Below are 16,261 nucleotides of genomic sequence, written 5' to 3'. Positions count from 1 at the left end.
CCATGAGCACAATACGTTCTTCCATTTCATTATGTCTTCTCTATCACTTTTTTCAGTGTCCTGTAGTTTTCCACATATAGGTCTTTACCTCCTTAATTAAGTTTATTCCTAGATATGTTAATTTTTTGGTGCAATGGTAAATGGCCTTTTTTTTAGTCTCTCTTTCTGTAAGTTCACTATTGGTGTACAGAAATGCCATAGATTTCTTGGCGTTATTTTGTATCTTACTATGATACATTGCCAAATTCATTTGTCTATTCTAGTAGGTTTGTTTGTTTGTTTTAAATAAAGTCTTTTGGGTTTTCTATGTACAGTATCATGTCATCTGCAGATAAAGAGAGTTTTACTTCTTCATTTCCAATTTGAATGCCTTTTATTTCTTCTTGTTGTCTGATCACAAATGCTAGTACTTCTAGCACTATGTCAAACAAGATTGATGAGAGTGGGCCTCCCTGTCTTGTTCCTGTTCTTAGGTAAAATTGTTTTTGTTTTTGCCAATTGAGTATGATGTTGACTGTGTATTTGTCATATATGGCTTTTATTATGTTGAGGTATTATCCTTCTATTCTCACCTTGCTGAGAGTTTTTTGTTTTTTTTTTAAATCCAGAAACAGTGTTGGATTTTGTCAAATGCTTTTTTCTGCATCAATTTATATGACTATGAGATTTTTATCTCTCAACTTGTTATGTGATGTATCACATTTATTGATTTGAGAATATTTTACCATTCTTGAATCCCCAGGATAAATTCTTACTGGTTCATGGTGTATGATCTTTTTGATGTTCTGTTGGATCTGATTTACTAGAATTTTGTTGAGGATTTTGGCATATATGTTCATGAGGGATATTGGCCTGTTATTCTCATTGTTGTCTTTATCTGGTTTTGGTGTTAGGGTGATGCTGGATTCATAGAAGGATCTTGGAATTGTTCATTCCTCTGGAATTTTTTGGAATAGTCTGAGGAGGATAAGTTATAGTTCTTTCTTGAATGGTTGGTTAAACTCTCCTGCGAAGTGGTCTGGCCCTGGGCTTTTGTTTGCTGGAAGCTTTTTGATGGCTGTTTCAATTTCTTCCATATTTATCAGTCTATTGAGATTTTTAGAATATTCCTTATTGACTTTTTTGGTAGATTGTATTTTTCTAGTATTATGTTTATTTTCTCCAGGTTGTCTAGTTTGTTAGAATAGAATTGTTCATAGTATTTTTTTTTTTTAACAATTTTTGTATTTCTCTGGTGTCTGTTGTTACTTCGCCTCTTTTATTTCTAATTTTGTTTGTTTGGGTCCTCTCTCTTTGCTTCCTGGTAAGCCTTGCTAGAGGTTCATCATTCTTGTTTATCCTTTCAAAGTGTCAGCTTTTGGTTTCATTAATCTTTTGTGTGTTTTTTTGTTTTTTTTTGTTTGTTTTTTTTTTGTCTCTATGTCATTCATTTCTGCTCTGATCTTTATTATTTCCTTCCTTCTGCTCACTATGGGCTTTTTGTTGCTCTCTTTCTAATTCTTTGAGTTATAGAGTTTGATATTTTATTACATTTTTTTTTTTTTTGAGATAGGCCTGTAGAGCTCTAAGTATCCCTCTCATGACTGCTTTTATTGTGTCCCATAACATTTGCATTGTTGTGTATTTATTGCCATTAGTCTCCAGGATGTTTTCAATTCTTCTTTGATTTCATTGGTAACCCAATCACTGTTTAAAAGCATGCTATTCAGCTTCCAAGTGTTTGGCTTCTTTTAGAATGTGTTCATTGTAGTTTATTTTATTATTATGCCATTGTGGTCTGATAAAATCCTTGATATGATTTCAATCTTCTTGAATTTGAGGAGACTTTGCTTGTGACCCAATATGTGGTCTATTTTTGAAAATATCCCAGATGTACTTGAGAAGATCATATATTTTTGTGTCTTTGGGGTAAAATTCTTTGAAGATGTCAATTAGGTCCATTTGATCTAGTGAGTCACTTATAATTGCTGTTTCTTAGCTGATTTTTTGTCTAGAGGATTTATTCAGTGACATCAGTGGTGTATTAAAGTCCCTTACTATGATTCTATTTTTGTCAATATTTCCTGTGATATCTTCCAGGAGTTGTTTACCTTTTGTTGTTGTTTTTGTTTTTTTATGTATTTAGATGCTTCTGCATTGGGTGCATATATGTTTACCAGGGTTATACCCACTTGTTGTATCAATCCCTTTATTATTATGAAGCAGCTTTACTTATCTCTTTTAAGGCCTATACTTTGAGGTCTATTTTGTCAGATATAAGTACTACTACCCGAGCTCTTTAAAAATTTTCCGTTTCCCTTAACTTTCAGTCTGTGAGTTCCTTTTTCTGAGGTGGATATCTTTTAGACAGCATATATATGTTCGTGTTCTTTTTTTTTTTATCCATTCAGCCACTTGATGTCTTTTGATCAGAGCATTTAGTTCATTTATGTTTAAAGTTATTATTGTAGGTTACTTTTTTGTAACCATTTTTATTGTTTTCGCCTGTGTTCCTTCTTACCTTTTGATTTCTTCTTTTTCCACCAGTCCTTTTAGGACATCTTGCATTGCTAGTTTGGTAGTGATAAACTCCCTTAGCTTTATTTATTTATTTATTTATCTGTGCAGCTGCTTATTTCCCCTTAAATTTTGAATGATAGGCTTGCTGGGTATAGTATTATTGGATTCAGTCCCTTTATTTGCTTCACTTTGTAAAATTTCTTCTATTATTTTCTGGCCTGATGTGTTTCTGTTGAGAAATCACTTGATAAACTAATGGGAGATCTCTTGTATGTAACTTTCTGTCTCTCTCTTATAGCCTTTAAGATTCTCTCTTTGTCCTGAATATTTGTCATTGTAATTATGATGTGTCTTGGTGTGGGTCTTTTTTGGTTCATCCAGTTAGGGGCTTTTTGTGCTTCTGTGTCTTTTTTCTTCACTACATCAGGGAAGTTTTCTGACATTATTTCTTCAAATAGGTTTTCTAACCCTTTTTCTTCTTCCTATTGTTTTGGCACTCCCATTATTCATATGTTGCTTCATTTCATGTTATGCCATAGCTCCCTTAGGCTCTCTTACTGTATTTACTGTATTTTGTTGTTGTTGTTGTTTTTTCCCTCCAATTGCAATTCAGTTTGGCTGTGTTTTGCTTCCCTGCCTTGTAATTCTCTACTTTGGTTCTCTGCTTCTCTTAGCCTACTGTTGAAATTTTCCTTTTTTTTTTTTTTTTTTGTAGCTATATCACTTTTCATTTCTTCTTGTTTACTACCTAAGTTGTTGATTTTTTTCATCCATTTCTTCTTGATTCTTACATAAGGTGCTGATTTTTTCTTCCATCTGATTTATGAACTCTATGACCCTTAGTCTGAATTCTTTTTCTGACATATTACATGCCTCTGTTTAACTTAGTTGCTTTTTCTGGCAATGCCTTCTTTTCTTTCCTTTGGGGGTTTCTTTGTCTACCCATTTTTGTTCTCACCAACTGATCTAGATGTTGAGTTGTTCAGGGGCTGCCCCTTGGGTTGCATTGGCTCCTTGGGCTGTGGTTGTTTCTTGGGCAGTCATAGTAGCAGCTGCTTTTCAGTTGACAGCGGCTCCTCTGGTGGGATCTGTTTGCAGCAGTGGTGTCTCCTCTGGCTGGTGGGGGATGCTGCTCACACAGCTGCTGTTCATTGGATGGGAGTGGGCTGATTATGAGGCTGCTGCTCCTTGGATGGGGACTGCTTGTATGTGGCCACTGTTCCTTGACAGGGGCTGGCTGCTCACATGGCTGCTGCTCCTCAGAAAGGTGCAGACTGTTCATGTGGTTGCTGCTCTTTAGATGGGGGCTGGCTGCATGCTGATGCTGTTCCTCAGATGGGGTGTGCTGCTCTTGATGCCACTCCTCCTTGGACAGGGAAAGGTTTCTTGCAAGGCTGCTGCTCCTCATATGGTGCGGGTTGCTCACACAGCTGCTTCTCCTCAGATGGGTGGTGGTCTGCTCATGCAGCTGCTGCTTCTCAGACGAAGGTGGGCTGCTCACTCAGCTTCTTCTAGTCAGACAGGTGCAGGATGCATGTGGACTGGACAAGGCTGCTGCTCCTTGGACATGGGCAGTCTGCTTGTGTGGCTGCTTCTCCTTGGATGAGGGTGGGATGTTCACACAGCTGATGCTCCTTGAAAGAGGGATGGCTGCTCATGCAGCTGCTGCTCCTTGGATAGGGGAAGGTTCCTTGCACAACTGCTGATCTTCAGAAAGGTGCAGAGTGCAGGCTGAACACAGCTGCTGCTCCTCAGATGGGGTTTGGCTGGGTGGGACTGCCACTCCTCAGTTGTGGGTGGGCTGCTCATGTGGCTGTTGCTACTTGGACAGGGTGATCTGCTCACATGGTTGCTGCTCCTCAGATGGGGAAACAGGCTGCTCACACAGCTGCTGCTTCTTGGACAGGGGCAGGCCATGTCGGTTGCTTATGGGGCTGCTGTTCTTTAGATAAGAGTGGGCTGTCACATGTTTGCTGTTCACGTGGTTGCAGTGCCCTGGGCTAAAGTGTTGGGCCAATCAGAAGGGAGTGCACTTCAGAATTCACAGGAGCCTGTTCCCAGGATGGTTGGAGCCTTGTTGACCATGGGATCAAAGCCTAGGTAGCAGGTCCCTGGCAGTGGTGGCTGTAGAGTCCCAGGTGTTATCTGAGGACACTCTGGGTGGAGTTGAATCTGGGCACCCAGTTATAGAAGCTCTATGTTTCAAAAAGACTAGGCTTCTGAGAACGAGCCAGTCTCTCAGTACTCTGCAATGGTAGCAGAAGCTGCCTCTTTTGGCGAGCCTGATTTGCCTGTCCCTGAAGGTCCTGTGGGATCTAACTGTGCCTCTCTCTCTCTCTCTCTCTCTCTCTCTCACTCTCTCTCTCTCTCTCTCTCTCTCTCTCTCTCTCACACACACACACACACACACACACACACACCTGATCACACACTCCTCCTTTGCTCTTTCACTCACTCACTCACTCACTGCCACATTCTTCCTGCCTCTATAGTTGGGTCTGGAGTGTTATTGACCCATCTTTTATGAAGTTTCCTCTCCAGGTGTCTGGTTATGTGGCTTGTTCTCACCTTGACAAAACACAACACAAAGGGAACTAAGCAAAAATTTACTCATAACACCAATAACCCCAATATAAGTGACCACCTGAGAAAAAGAATTAAGGGAGATAAAAGAGAGCACAAATGATATCAAAGAGAGAGAGAAATATGAGATAAAAAAGGAAGAAAAAGGAGAAAAACAAATATATATATATATATATATATATATATATATATATATGTAAGATTACCACTAATAGATACCAAAAGGAAAAAAAAGAAAGAAAGAAAGAAAGAAAATACAATCACCAAATATCCATCAAAGAGGGTTGGGATAGAATCTGTAGAGTCTGAGCTTATATATTGAAAATAATATTAAGAATTGGAATATAGGGAGGACCTCAGTTCAGTATTGAGGAAGTAGAAAGGGAATTCACAGATAATAAATGAATTTAAAAAATGGGGGAAAAAGAAGAAAGAGAATGAGAAAAAATAATAAGAATAATTTTACAAAAAATTGATTTCAAAAATGGTATAAAAATTAAAAATAGCAAATAAAAATAAAATAAAATATAGTGATGGAAAAATAATGTGAAAAATAGAAAAGAAAGCAACAAACAAAAACGGGGGGGGAGGAAAAAAGGGAAAACAAAATAATAAAAAAAGTATATAGAAGTGAAAAAGGTGAAGTATCATTTCTTTGGCTGGCTTATGATCCCAGTTGTCTATACTGTACTGTTTCTCAGTTTCCCGTTGCTGGGGCTGAAAGTTTCTCTTTAGGCCAGTCCCTGTGGACTCTCAGAGACTATTCAGATTCCTTTGTATCATTCAGGGTGGAATCTGGTAGTGGCTGTATTGGTTGCCTGGAGACTGGAGGGAGGGGCTATCTCTCAGGGAAAAATGGCCGCCCAGGATCCAGGCTCAGGTATACTCAGTACCAGACTCTCCTGGACTACCTCCTCTTCCAAGATTCCACAAGTCCACACCTTCTCCTGTACTTCAGCCACGGGTAAGTGTCTGTATCTAAAAGGTCCTATAAACTAGGTTCAGTGAAGAAAAGCACATGCCCCAGAGCAGGGAAGGACTGTATCTCTGCAAGCTCCCCTTTTGCCAGCACCGTGCCGTCAAGCCAGTCCGTCAGAGCTACCTCTGAGCTCAGGTCCAAAATCAAAATTATGAAGTCCAAAATCCCCTGCCTCCCTTAGTCCCTTGGACTCTTTTTTCACACTCAGATGCTTTGCCTGTCCCCAGGGATGCAGCTTGGTGCCATGCGGTTTTCCCCTGATCCTCTGGGCACAGAGGTCTGGCAGACTCTCCTGCCTAGATCCTTTCTCCAGGGGACCTCCACCCTTCCTGGCTGCAAACTGTCTCACCAGCTGAGTCTTCTTCACAATTCTGGCTGAATTCTATCTGTTTCAGCCACTCACTCTATTTGCTCTGTGACAAAGCTCCAGACACATCCATCTATTCCGCCACCATTTTGTCACTCTCGGCATTATATGTTTTAATAATTCTCTGCCATTCTTTGTTCAATACTGACAACTTCCAGCAATCTGGTAATGAGTTTCTTTTAATACGCATTCCAACTTTTTTCTGTTCTTAGTTTCTCTAGTGATAATACAATTTAAAATGTAATTGTTAAATGTGTTCTACCATGCAGTGGGGTTTTTGTTTAGTTTTTTTGTTTGTTTTTGTTTTTGATTTTTCTTTTATCTCCAAATTTTACAAGGAATTCACACAACTTAACAAAATGAAAATAAACAATCCAAACAAAAAATGGGCAAAGGATCTAAATAGACAGTTTTCCAAAGAGGACAAACAGAAGGCCAAGAGACATATGAAAACATGCTCAAAGTCACTAATTATCCAAGAGATGAAAATCAAAACAACAATGAGATATCATCTCACACCTGTCAGAATGGCTATCATCAACAAATCAACAAATGACAAGTGCTGGTGAGGATGCTGGGAAAAAGGAACCTTTTTACACTTCTGGTGGGAATGAAAACTGGTTAAACCATTTTGTTAACAGTATGTAGTTTCCTCAAAAAATTAAAAATTGAACTTCCATTTGACCCAGTAATCCCACTTCTAGGAATGTATACAAAAAAACAAAACAAAACAAAACAAAAACCAGAAACACCAACCAGAAATGATATATGCACCCCAATTTCATAGGAGCACAATTTACAATAGCTCAGATTTGGAAACAGCCTAAGTGCCCATCAGCAGATGAGTGGGTAAAAACGTGGTACATCTACAAATTGGAATACTATACTGGTGTAAAAAATGGATTGTTACTATTTTCAACAGCATGGATGCAACTAGAGAGTGTTATGCTAAGCGAAATAAGCCAGTCAGAGAAAAATATCACCTGATTTCACTCATTTTTGGAATGTAATGAACAACATAAACTGATGAACAAAAATAGAACCAGAGACATATAAGCATCAAACAGACTGTACAACTTATGAGGGAAGGCTGGGGTGGGATGAGGGGATAAAGGTTCAACCAAAGGACTTGTATGCATGCATATAAGCAAAACCAATGGACACAGACACTAGGGGGAGTGAGTGGTTGTGCTAGGGGGAAGGAGTAGAGGGGGATAGGTCATGGGGGGGGGGATACTCATGTAATACTTTAAACAATAAAGTATTTTTAAAAATAAAACAAAATGTAATTATTGCACTGAAATACTTACTTTATTCCCTTGAACTGTTACATTTTCATGAGAAGCTTATAGAATATTTTGTTTCTTGGACCATAAATAAACCCTCAATCCACCACTACAGCACATTTCTAATTGTAATGCACCATTTAATGTTATAGGCCATTATTCAGATGTTTTCTGTTATTGTAAGGTGGCAAACAGTGGCATGAAATGTTTACTTGTTTTAGAGACAAAATGTAAACTCAATAATGAGTATTAATGCAATAGTTGTTTAACTCTTGAAACCAAATCTGTTCAGGTGTTTTCCTTTTAGCTGTTACATTTTAATTCTTTGGAATAATAACCCAGTAAAAGGCATACACAATTTTCTCTGAATTAGATACAAATAAATATTTCTCTGATTCATACTATTATCTTTCATAAGAGATTTAACAATTAATATGAAACATACTGTTGATGTAAAAAGTCCTTAAATTATATTCCTTGGGCTTATAATAGAACAATTTTACTCTCTCTGTTAAGGTAATAAAACTAAGATTTGAGGTGAGGTTTTTGCCAGAATATGGTTACAAACATTTTTATGAGGAATGAATGAAACCCACTTAAAATAAATGATACACATTCTCGTTTCAGTACTAACCTTTTTCTTGGAGAATAAAGTTGCTAAGATCTGAGTTCCCTGCCAATAGACCTAAGTGTTGGATGTTAGTAATTCATTCTTTGGTACCTATAAAAAGAACAAAGCTCACTTTAAGGCCATTATACCTGGCTATTGACTTTCAGTAAAAATTTAGAAATCTTAAAAAGAAAAATACAAGCATACATCATTGTATTGCCTTTTGCTTTACTGCCCTTTGGGTATACTGCATTTTTTACAATTGATGGTTTGTGACAATTTTATATTTTATTGATTTTTTTACAGAGAGGAAGGGAGAGGGATAGAGAACTAGAAATATCGAAGAGAGAAACATCAACCAGCCGCCTCCCGCACACCTCCCACTGGGGATGTGCCTGCAACCAATGTACATGCCCTTGACCGGAATCGAACCTGGGACCCTTCAGTCCACAGACCGATGCTCTACCACTGAGCCAAACCGGCTTCAGCGGTTTGTGACAATTTTAATTTAAGATAAATTTTACTCAGTTGTTCTAACTCTCTCCATCACATAAATGACATTAGTAACTTAATTACCAGTCTATCAACACAATTTTTCTAACAGTATTTATTTGCTCATTGTGTGTCTTTGTCACATTTTGATAATCTTGCAATGTTTGAAGTGTTTTCATTATTATGTACTAGGGGCCTGTTGAAGGAATATTTCTGCAAGACTTCCAGTGGGCTTCCCTCCCGCCACCACCACTTCTCCCACCCCCTCATCTCTCCCCCATCCCAGCCACCCCACCGTGGCTGCAGCCATCACTGTGGTTGCTGTGGCCATGGCTGCCACCTCTGTGACCGCTGCAACCACTGCTGCCACACACTCCACCACCACCCCTGCTGCACCTGCTGCCGCCGTGCCCTTCAAGTGCTACCAGCCCTTTCCCTCCAGCAGCCACTTTGCTTTCCACTTTTCCTCCCTCTTTTTTCTATGCTGTCTTCAGTCTTCACTCTTCCACCCTCCATATATGCAAATTAACCACCTTTGTTGGGTTAATCTGCATACTCACTCTTACTAGCTGTGGGCATAGCAAATGTACAGTCAATTAGCATTTTTCTCTTTTATTAGTGTAGATTTGTCATGATGATTGTTATTTAATATTATTATTGCAATTTTTTTAGGTACCATAAATCACACCCATATAGACAACAAACTTAACTGATAAACTTTCTGTGTGTTCTAAGGGCTCCATCAACTGGCTATTCTCTCATTTCTCTCAACCTATTCCCTTGAGATCAAACAATATTGAGATTAGGCCAGTTAATAACACTATAATGTCCTCTAAGTGTTCAAGTGAAGGGAAGAATCACACATCTCTTACTTTAAATCAAAAGCTAAAACTGATTAAGCTTAGTGAAGAAAGCATGTTGAAAGCAAAGATAGCCTGGATACTAAGCTTCTTATGCCTACAGTTAGCCAAATTCTGAATTCAGAGGAAAAGTTCTTGAGGGAAACTAAAGGTGCTACTTCAGTGACAACAGGAATAAAAGAAAGAGTTTTATTACTGATATGAAACAAGTTGTAATGATCTGGAGAGAAGATCAAACCACTCACATTTCCTTCAGCCAAAGCCTAATCCAGAGCCAAGTCCTAACTCTCTTTAATTCTATAAATACTGAAAGGTGAGGAAGCTGCAGAAGTAAAGGTTGAAGCTAGACTTTGGTTCATAAAGTTTAAGGAAAGATATCTTCATAGTATAAAAGTACAGGTGAAACAGTAAGTACTGATGTAGAAGCTACAAGTTATATAAATCTAACTAAGAGAATTAATAAAAATTATCCAGAAGATCTAGCTAAGATAATTTATGAAGGTGGCTACACTGAAAAACAAATTTTAAGTGTGATGAACCAGCCTTATGTTGGAAGAATATATATTTAAAACTTTCATAGCTGGAGAAGAGGAGTCAATGCCCTGGTTAAAGATTCAAAGTAAGGCCAACCTTCTTGTTAGTGGCCATGGTGACTTTAAATTGAAATTAATATGCATTTACCACTCTGCAAGTCCTAGAGCCCTTAAGAATTATGCTAAATCTACTCCACCTGTGCTGTCTAAATGGAACAACAAAGTCTGGATGACAGCACATCTGTTTATAACATGGTTTACTGAATATTTTATGCCTACTGTTGAGACGCACTGAACAAGAAAATACTCATTTCAAGGTATTACTATTCATTTATAATGCACCTAGTCACCCACGAGCTATGATGGAGATAGACAATGATATTGATGTCTTTATTTTTGCATGATAACACAACATCTATTCTGAAGCCCATAGACTGAGGAGTAATATTTACTTTTAATTCTTATTATTTAAGAAATACATATTGCTATGGCTGCTATAAAGATTCCTCTCATGGATTTGGGCAAAGTCAATTAAAAGAATTCACCATTCTACATATGATTCAGAACACTTGTGATTCTTGGAAAAGGTCTACATTAACAGTAATTTGAAAAAAGTTGATTCTAACACTTATAAATTATTTTGAGGCATTCAACATTTCCATAGAGGAAGTAATGATAGATTCAGTGGAAATAACAAGATAACTAGAATTAGAAATGGTGCCTGAAAATATGAATTGATTGCTGAAATCTCATTGACCAGTTGAGGGGTCGATTTTTATGGATTAGCAAAGAAACTTGTTTCTTGAGATGGAATCTGCTCCTGGTGAAGATTGTTGAAATGACAATAAGAAACATATACTAGTGGCCAGGTGCACAAAATTTATGCGCATTGAAAAGGATTAGAGAAAATATTTTAATATTGTAATTTGCCCTTTTTCTGTAATAGAAGTGTGAGAGATCAAAGGAAATGAGTAAAATGTATATGAAAATAATACATAATTTTATTAATAAATAAACAATAACAAAATGATATAACAGCAAACACATGATATAAAAACAAAAACATGCCCTAATGGGTTTGACGTGGTGGATAGAGCATCAGCCTGTGGACTGAAAGATCCCTGGTTTGATTCAGGTCAGGTGCATGTACCTTGGTTGCAGGCACATCTCCAGTAGGAGGCGTGCAAGAGGCAGCTTATTGATGTTTCTCTCTCATTGATGTTTCTAACTCTCTATGTTTCTCCCTTCCTCTCTGTAAAAAATCAATAAAATATATTAAAAAAAAAAAACAATAAAAAGAGTATTGATGCAAACAATGACTGATAAAGTGAATATACTTATTCTAATATCTCCATGTATATCACACTAAAAGTGAAAACACTTTCAGAGTGCTTGACTAACTTCCCTTGAGATGAAGTATTTACAACTTTAACTTTAATGTCATAAACTCTGCAAACTCAAGAGAAACCAACATATAACTGACCATGTGCAAAAATGGGTAGGAATATTCCTATTCTGTCTAGACTTATATCCTTGGGATTTATTAATAGTCATTGCATTTGTTGGCAACATGAGAAACTATTGTTGAATTAATTTAAATGGGAGGCCAGTGTCAGATGAGACAAATCAATTATTGGAATCAGAACAACCTCACCCTCTGCAAATCCTATTAATATATCAGCTTCAATTATGTTAGGTTGTAATATTTTGATAATACATCTAGTACCATTACAAAGACCCCATTTTCTATTAAGATTTCTCAATAGCATGATGATTGCACCAATTTTCAATTTTAATTTATAACATGGCATTCCCAAAGGAGTAATACTATTAAGAAATTTGATGGAAAAATTTCCTTTTCAGTACCATCTATTGAGTCAATGGAATCATCGCTCAAATATGTGTGAAAATCTCCATTGAGTATACCCAAAATTTCTTCATTTAATTTTTGAACATGTTCATATTTTGGACAAAGAATCGCACGTTTAGCCAAAACCGGTTTGGCTCAGCAGTAGAGCATCGGTCTGTGGACTGAAAAGTCCCAGGTTCGATTCCAGTCAAGGGCATGTACATTGGTTGCAGGCACATCCCTGGTAGGGGGTGTGCGAAAGGCAGTTGGTCGATGTTTCTCTCTCATCAATGTTTCTAGCTCTCTATCTCTCTCCCTTCCTCTCGTGAAAAATCAATAAAATATATATATAAAAAAAGAATCGCATATATATAATTTATTATGGTCTCACGAAATTGTCATTATTCCCCCATTCCCATCCCAAACCCCTCCCTAGACATGCCCCTCCAACCCCCATTGTTCATGGCCACTATCTAGGCCCATATTTACACACACAAGTCCTTTGGTTGATCTCTTCCCCTTACCCCCATCCACCCTTACTTTCCCTCTCAGGTTTGAGAGTCTGATTGCTGGTTCTCTTTCTCTGGGTCTGTTTATGTTGTTCATTATTTCCTCTAGATGTGTTAGATCATGTGATCCAAGAAATACCCTTGTAAGAACCTAACCTGCAACAAGCCATAATGGTTATGCTGATGAATCAGTCTGTAGTGAGTTCCTTTCTGGGCCAACAGTTCTTTTGCCTCCCAATTTCAATGCCAGATAGTTCCTTATGTGTACATGCCAGCCATGATATTTCAGATCTGGTTGGTGGACAAATGGTGGTAATGCAGGTCCACCCATCTCTGGTTTGGTCCTGGGCATCCTTCAACAACCCACAGCTGCTGTCTGCTGGTATACTGAGGCATCGTCAGCATCTTCCATCTCTGAATTGTGTCTCTTCTTTCTTCATGGCTGGAGCACTTCTGTCTATTCCTCTCTGTTACAGGATTCCAGATGGTCTCAGAGTTGTTTTCTGAAAATATACAACATATTCTCTACTAAAAGTTAATAAAGGGATATTTTCTTTAAATTTGATTTGGAATTCTTTTCCATTCCCCTCCCCCTCAAATGATTTTTCCCTGGCTTGTTTTGTGACCATGTGTGTATTTTCATGGGTATCTTGCTATTAGCATTTCAAGTGAAGGTTAATTTTCTAAAGCACAATTTTTTTAGATGTAAATTATTTTCCCTTACATGATATTCTTCCACTGTCACCCCCTTTTTTACTTTAAATAATAGGAAACTTTTGGAAATTTTATACTGTAGTCTTGATAGCTTTTACATTTTAACTTATTTGAGCTACATTATGACTACTTTAGGTTCATAACATGTTGTGCAATTTTACTGTGGAACGCTTTGCCAATAAGAATTTTTGTTAACCCTTTAGAAACAGCTTTTTGAACAGTGCAATCAGTTGTTTTTTTTAGAATATTCATTTATTTCCACTAGCCACATTACTTTCCTCTGATAAATTGGCTACCACTCATCTGTCATACTCAATACTCTAGCATCAATCTCATTTACCATGTGTGTATTAGTGGAGTTGATTATTTCCCTTCTTGAGAAGGGCCTGAGCATTCCTGCTGCTAGGCTGGACTTGGATATTAAAAACCCACTTGCCCACACCATGGATATGAATGAGACCTCTAAAACAAGTCTTATTGCAGTAAAAGGGCAGCTGCTGTCAGCCAAGTCTCTGTCTGTTACCTGTGTCCCAATTTGAGCTGTGCTTGGGAAACTAAGCAGCCATGGGGGCAGGAGACCTCTGTCAGAATGGGAGAAGGTTCAGGCGCCTGCCAAGTTGCAGGCGGGGGGGTGGTAAGGGTCTGTGCCCCGCCACTGTTGACCCCAAAGTTCTCTCCTGATGGCCCCTCTGCGAGTGTGCCTGTCTTAGGTTGTTCCTTCCCTGAGGAATCTTACCAGTTTCTGGCTAACCAGCCATCCTCCGGGGCCAAGCAGGGTGATGTGATATTTGGTCTGTCTCCTTGGTAATCTATGCCCCCATGGGCTCCACACCCAGCACCTGCCTTGGGAACCCCTCACCTGCTGGTGAGGCCCAGGTGCTGATCTCATATTTTTGGGAACCCATGTTGCTTTTCCAGAGAGGGCCCAGCTCCCCACACTGGGCGGGCAAGAGATCCGTGGTACCAGCCACCATGGTGCTTCAGCCTCGGCATGAACTGAAAGGTCAGGCAACAATTGTGAGCATCTGGACCACAAGAAGAGGTTCTGGATAGTGGAAGATATGAAGTCCTTTCACGTAATTTTTAAATTTCTGCCAGACATTCAAGGGATTGGTTTGTTTGTATGTTTGTTTGGGAAAATTGTACAATGTACTGTTGTAATTCTAAAATATTAGAGCTGTGTCACCTTTGTCTCCAAGCACCAGCAACAAATATATATATATAAAATAAAGTAAATGATTTTTTATTGATACCCCATGGTGCGAGGTACTATTATACTATTATAGGTAATGGGGATAACCCAGATGTGGGAAAAATTATAGTTACCTTGTGGAATAATATCATATAAGGATATTCTTTGCTCTAGGGCATGGAAATTCCATTTTAAACTGGCCATCAATTTCTTTTTGTATAGACAAGGTCTTTGTTTCATTTTCTACATCTCTCCCAGGAGAAAGGAGTGATGATCCCTTCCTTTGGTGTCCTCACCAGCTAGAACCCTCTGTTTAATTTTACACACAAAGGAACAGTGGTTTAATTTTGTGTCATACAGAAGGGGAGATGGGTGGTGACCCCTATGTAATTATACTTTTTTGTCCCACCTGTGGTCCTCCTGGATGACCAAGGTGTTTGGTGTCATCAGTGACTACTTTGGGCAGGAGGATCAGCCCAGGTAAGGGCTCCCAGCAGTGAAGCATTAAGAGTTTAAGTCCAGAAATACTTACCCAATAGCCCTAGGTTATATTACCGTACAGCTGATGCCTGTTAGCATGGCAGTAAAGGCATTCTCAGATGTTCTTGGGGTTCTGGTTACCTCACACTTCTCTCTCTCTCTCTCTCTCTCTCTCTCTCTCTCTCTCTCTCTCTCTCATAATAATATTATATATTTTTATCCCCCCCTTATCTTCTACCCTTCACTCATACTCCACCCCATTTTATCTGTGTTCATTGATGAGGCTCATATGTATGCCCACAAGTTTCTTGGTTGATTCCTCCCCCTTACTCCCAGCAATCCCCTCCTTCCCTGGGGTTTGAGGTTCTGATCAATGTTACTCAGTCTCTGGGTCTGTTCTTGTTCATCAATCTATGCCATTCACTATATTCCATAAATGAGTGAGCTCATGTGATGTTTATCTTTCTCTGCCTGGCTTATTTCACTTAGCATAATGATCTCCATCTCCATCCATGTTGCTGCAAAGGGTTGGAACTCATACCGCAGCATAGTATTCCATTGAGTAGATGTACCACAGTTTTTTAATCCATTCATCTGCTGATGGGCATTTAAGCTGTTTCCAAATTTTAGCTATGGTAAATTGAGTTTCTATGAACATAGGGGTGCATACATCCTTTCTAATTTGTGTTTCTAGTTTCTTGTGATATATTCCTATAAGTTGGATCATTGAGTCAAATGGGGGTTCCATTTTTAGTTTTTTAAGGAAACTCCATACTGTTCTCCACAGTGGCTGCACCAGTCTACATTCCCACCAGCAGTGTAAAAGAGTTCCTTTTTCTCTGCATCCTTGCCCACACTTGTCATTTGCTGATTTTTTTATGATAGCCATTCTGACTGGTGTAAGATGGTACCACATTGTTGTTTTGATTTGCATCTCTCTGATGATTAATGACTTTGAGCATGTTTTCATATGTTTCTTTGTCTTCCTTTTGTCTTCTTTCGAAAAGTGTCTAGCTCAGTTGCCCATTTTTTAATTGGGTTGTTAATCTTTTTTTTTTTTTTTTTTTTTGTTGAGTGTATGAGTTCTCTGTAAATTTTTTAGATTAAACCCTTATCATTCATATCATTGGCAAATATGATCTCCCATGTAGTGGGGTTTCTTGTTGTTTTATTGATGGTTTCCTTTGCTGTGAAAAGCTTTTTATTTTAATGTAGTCCCATTTGTTTATTTCCTTTTTAGCTTCCATTGCCCTAGGAGCAGTATCAGTGAAGAAGTTCATTCAGCATGTGTTTGATATTTTCCTACCT

This window comes from Pipistrellus kuhlii, unplaced genomic scaffold, assembly GCF_014108245.1.
Source record: "Pipistrellus kuhlii isolate mPipKuh1 unplaced genomic scaffold, mPipKuh1.p scaffold_m20_p_2, whole genome shotgun sequence".
Taxonomy (NCBI): Eukaryota; Metazoa; Chordata; class Mammalia; order Chiroptera; family Vespertilionidae; genus Pipistrellus; species Pipistrellus kuhlii.
This window is presented reverse-complemented; position numbering follows the sequence as displayed.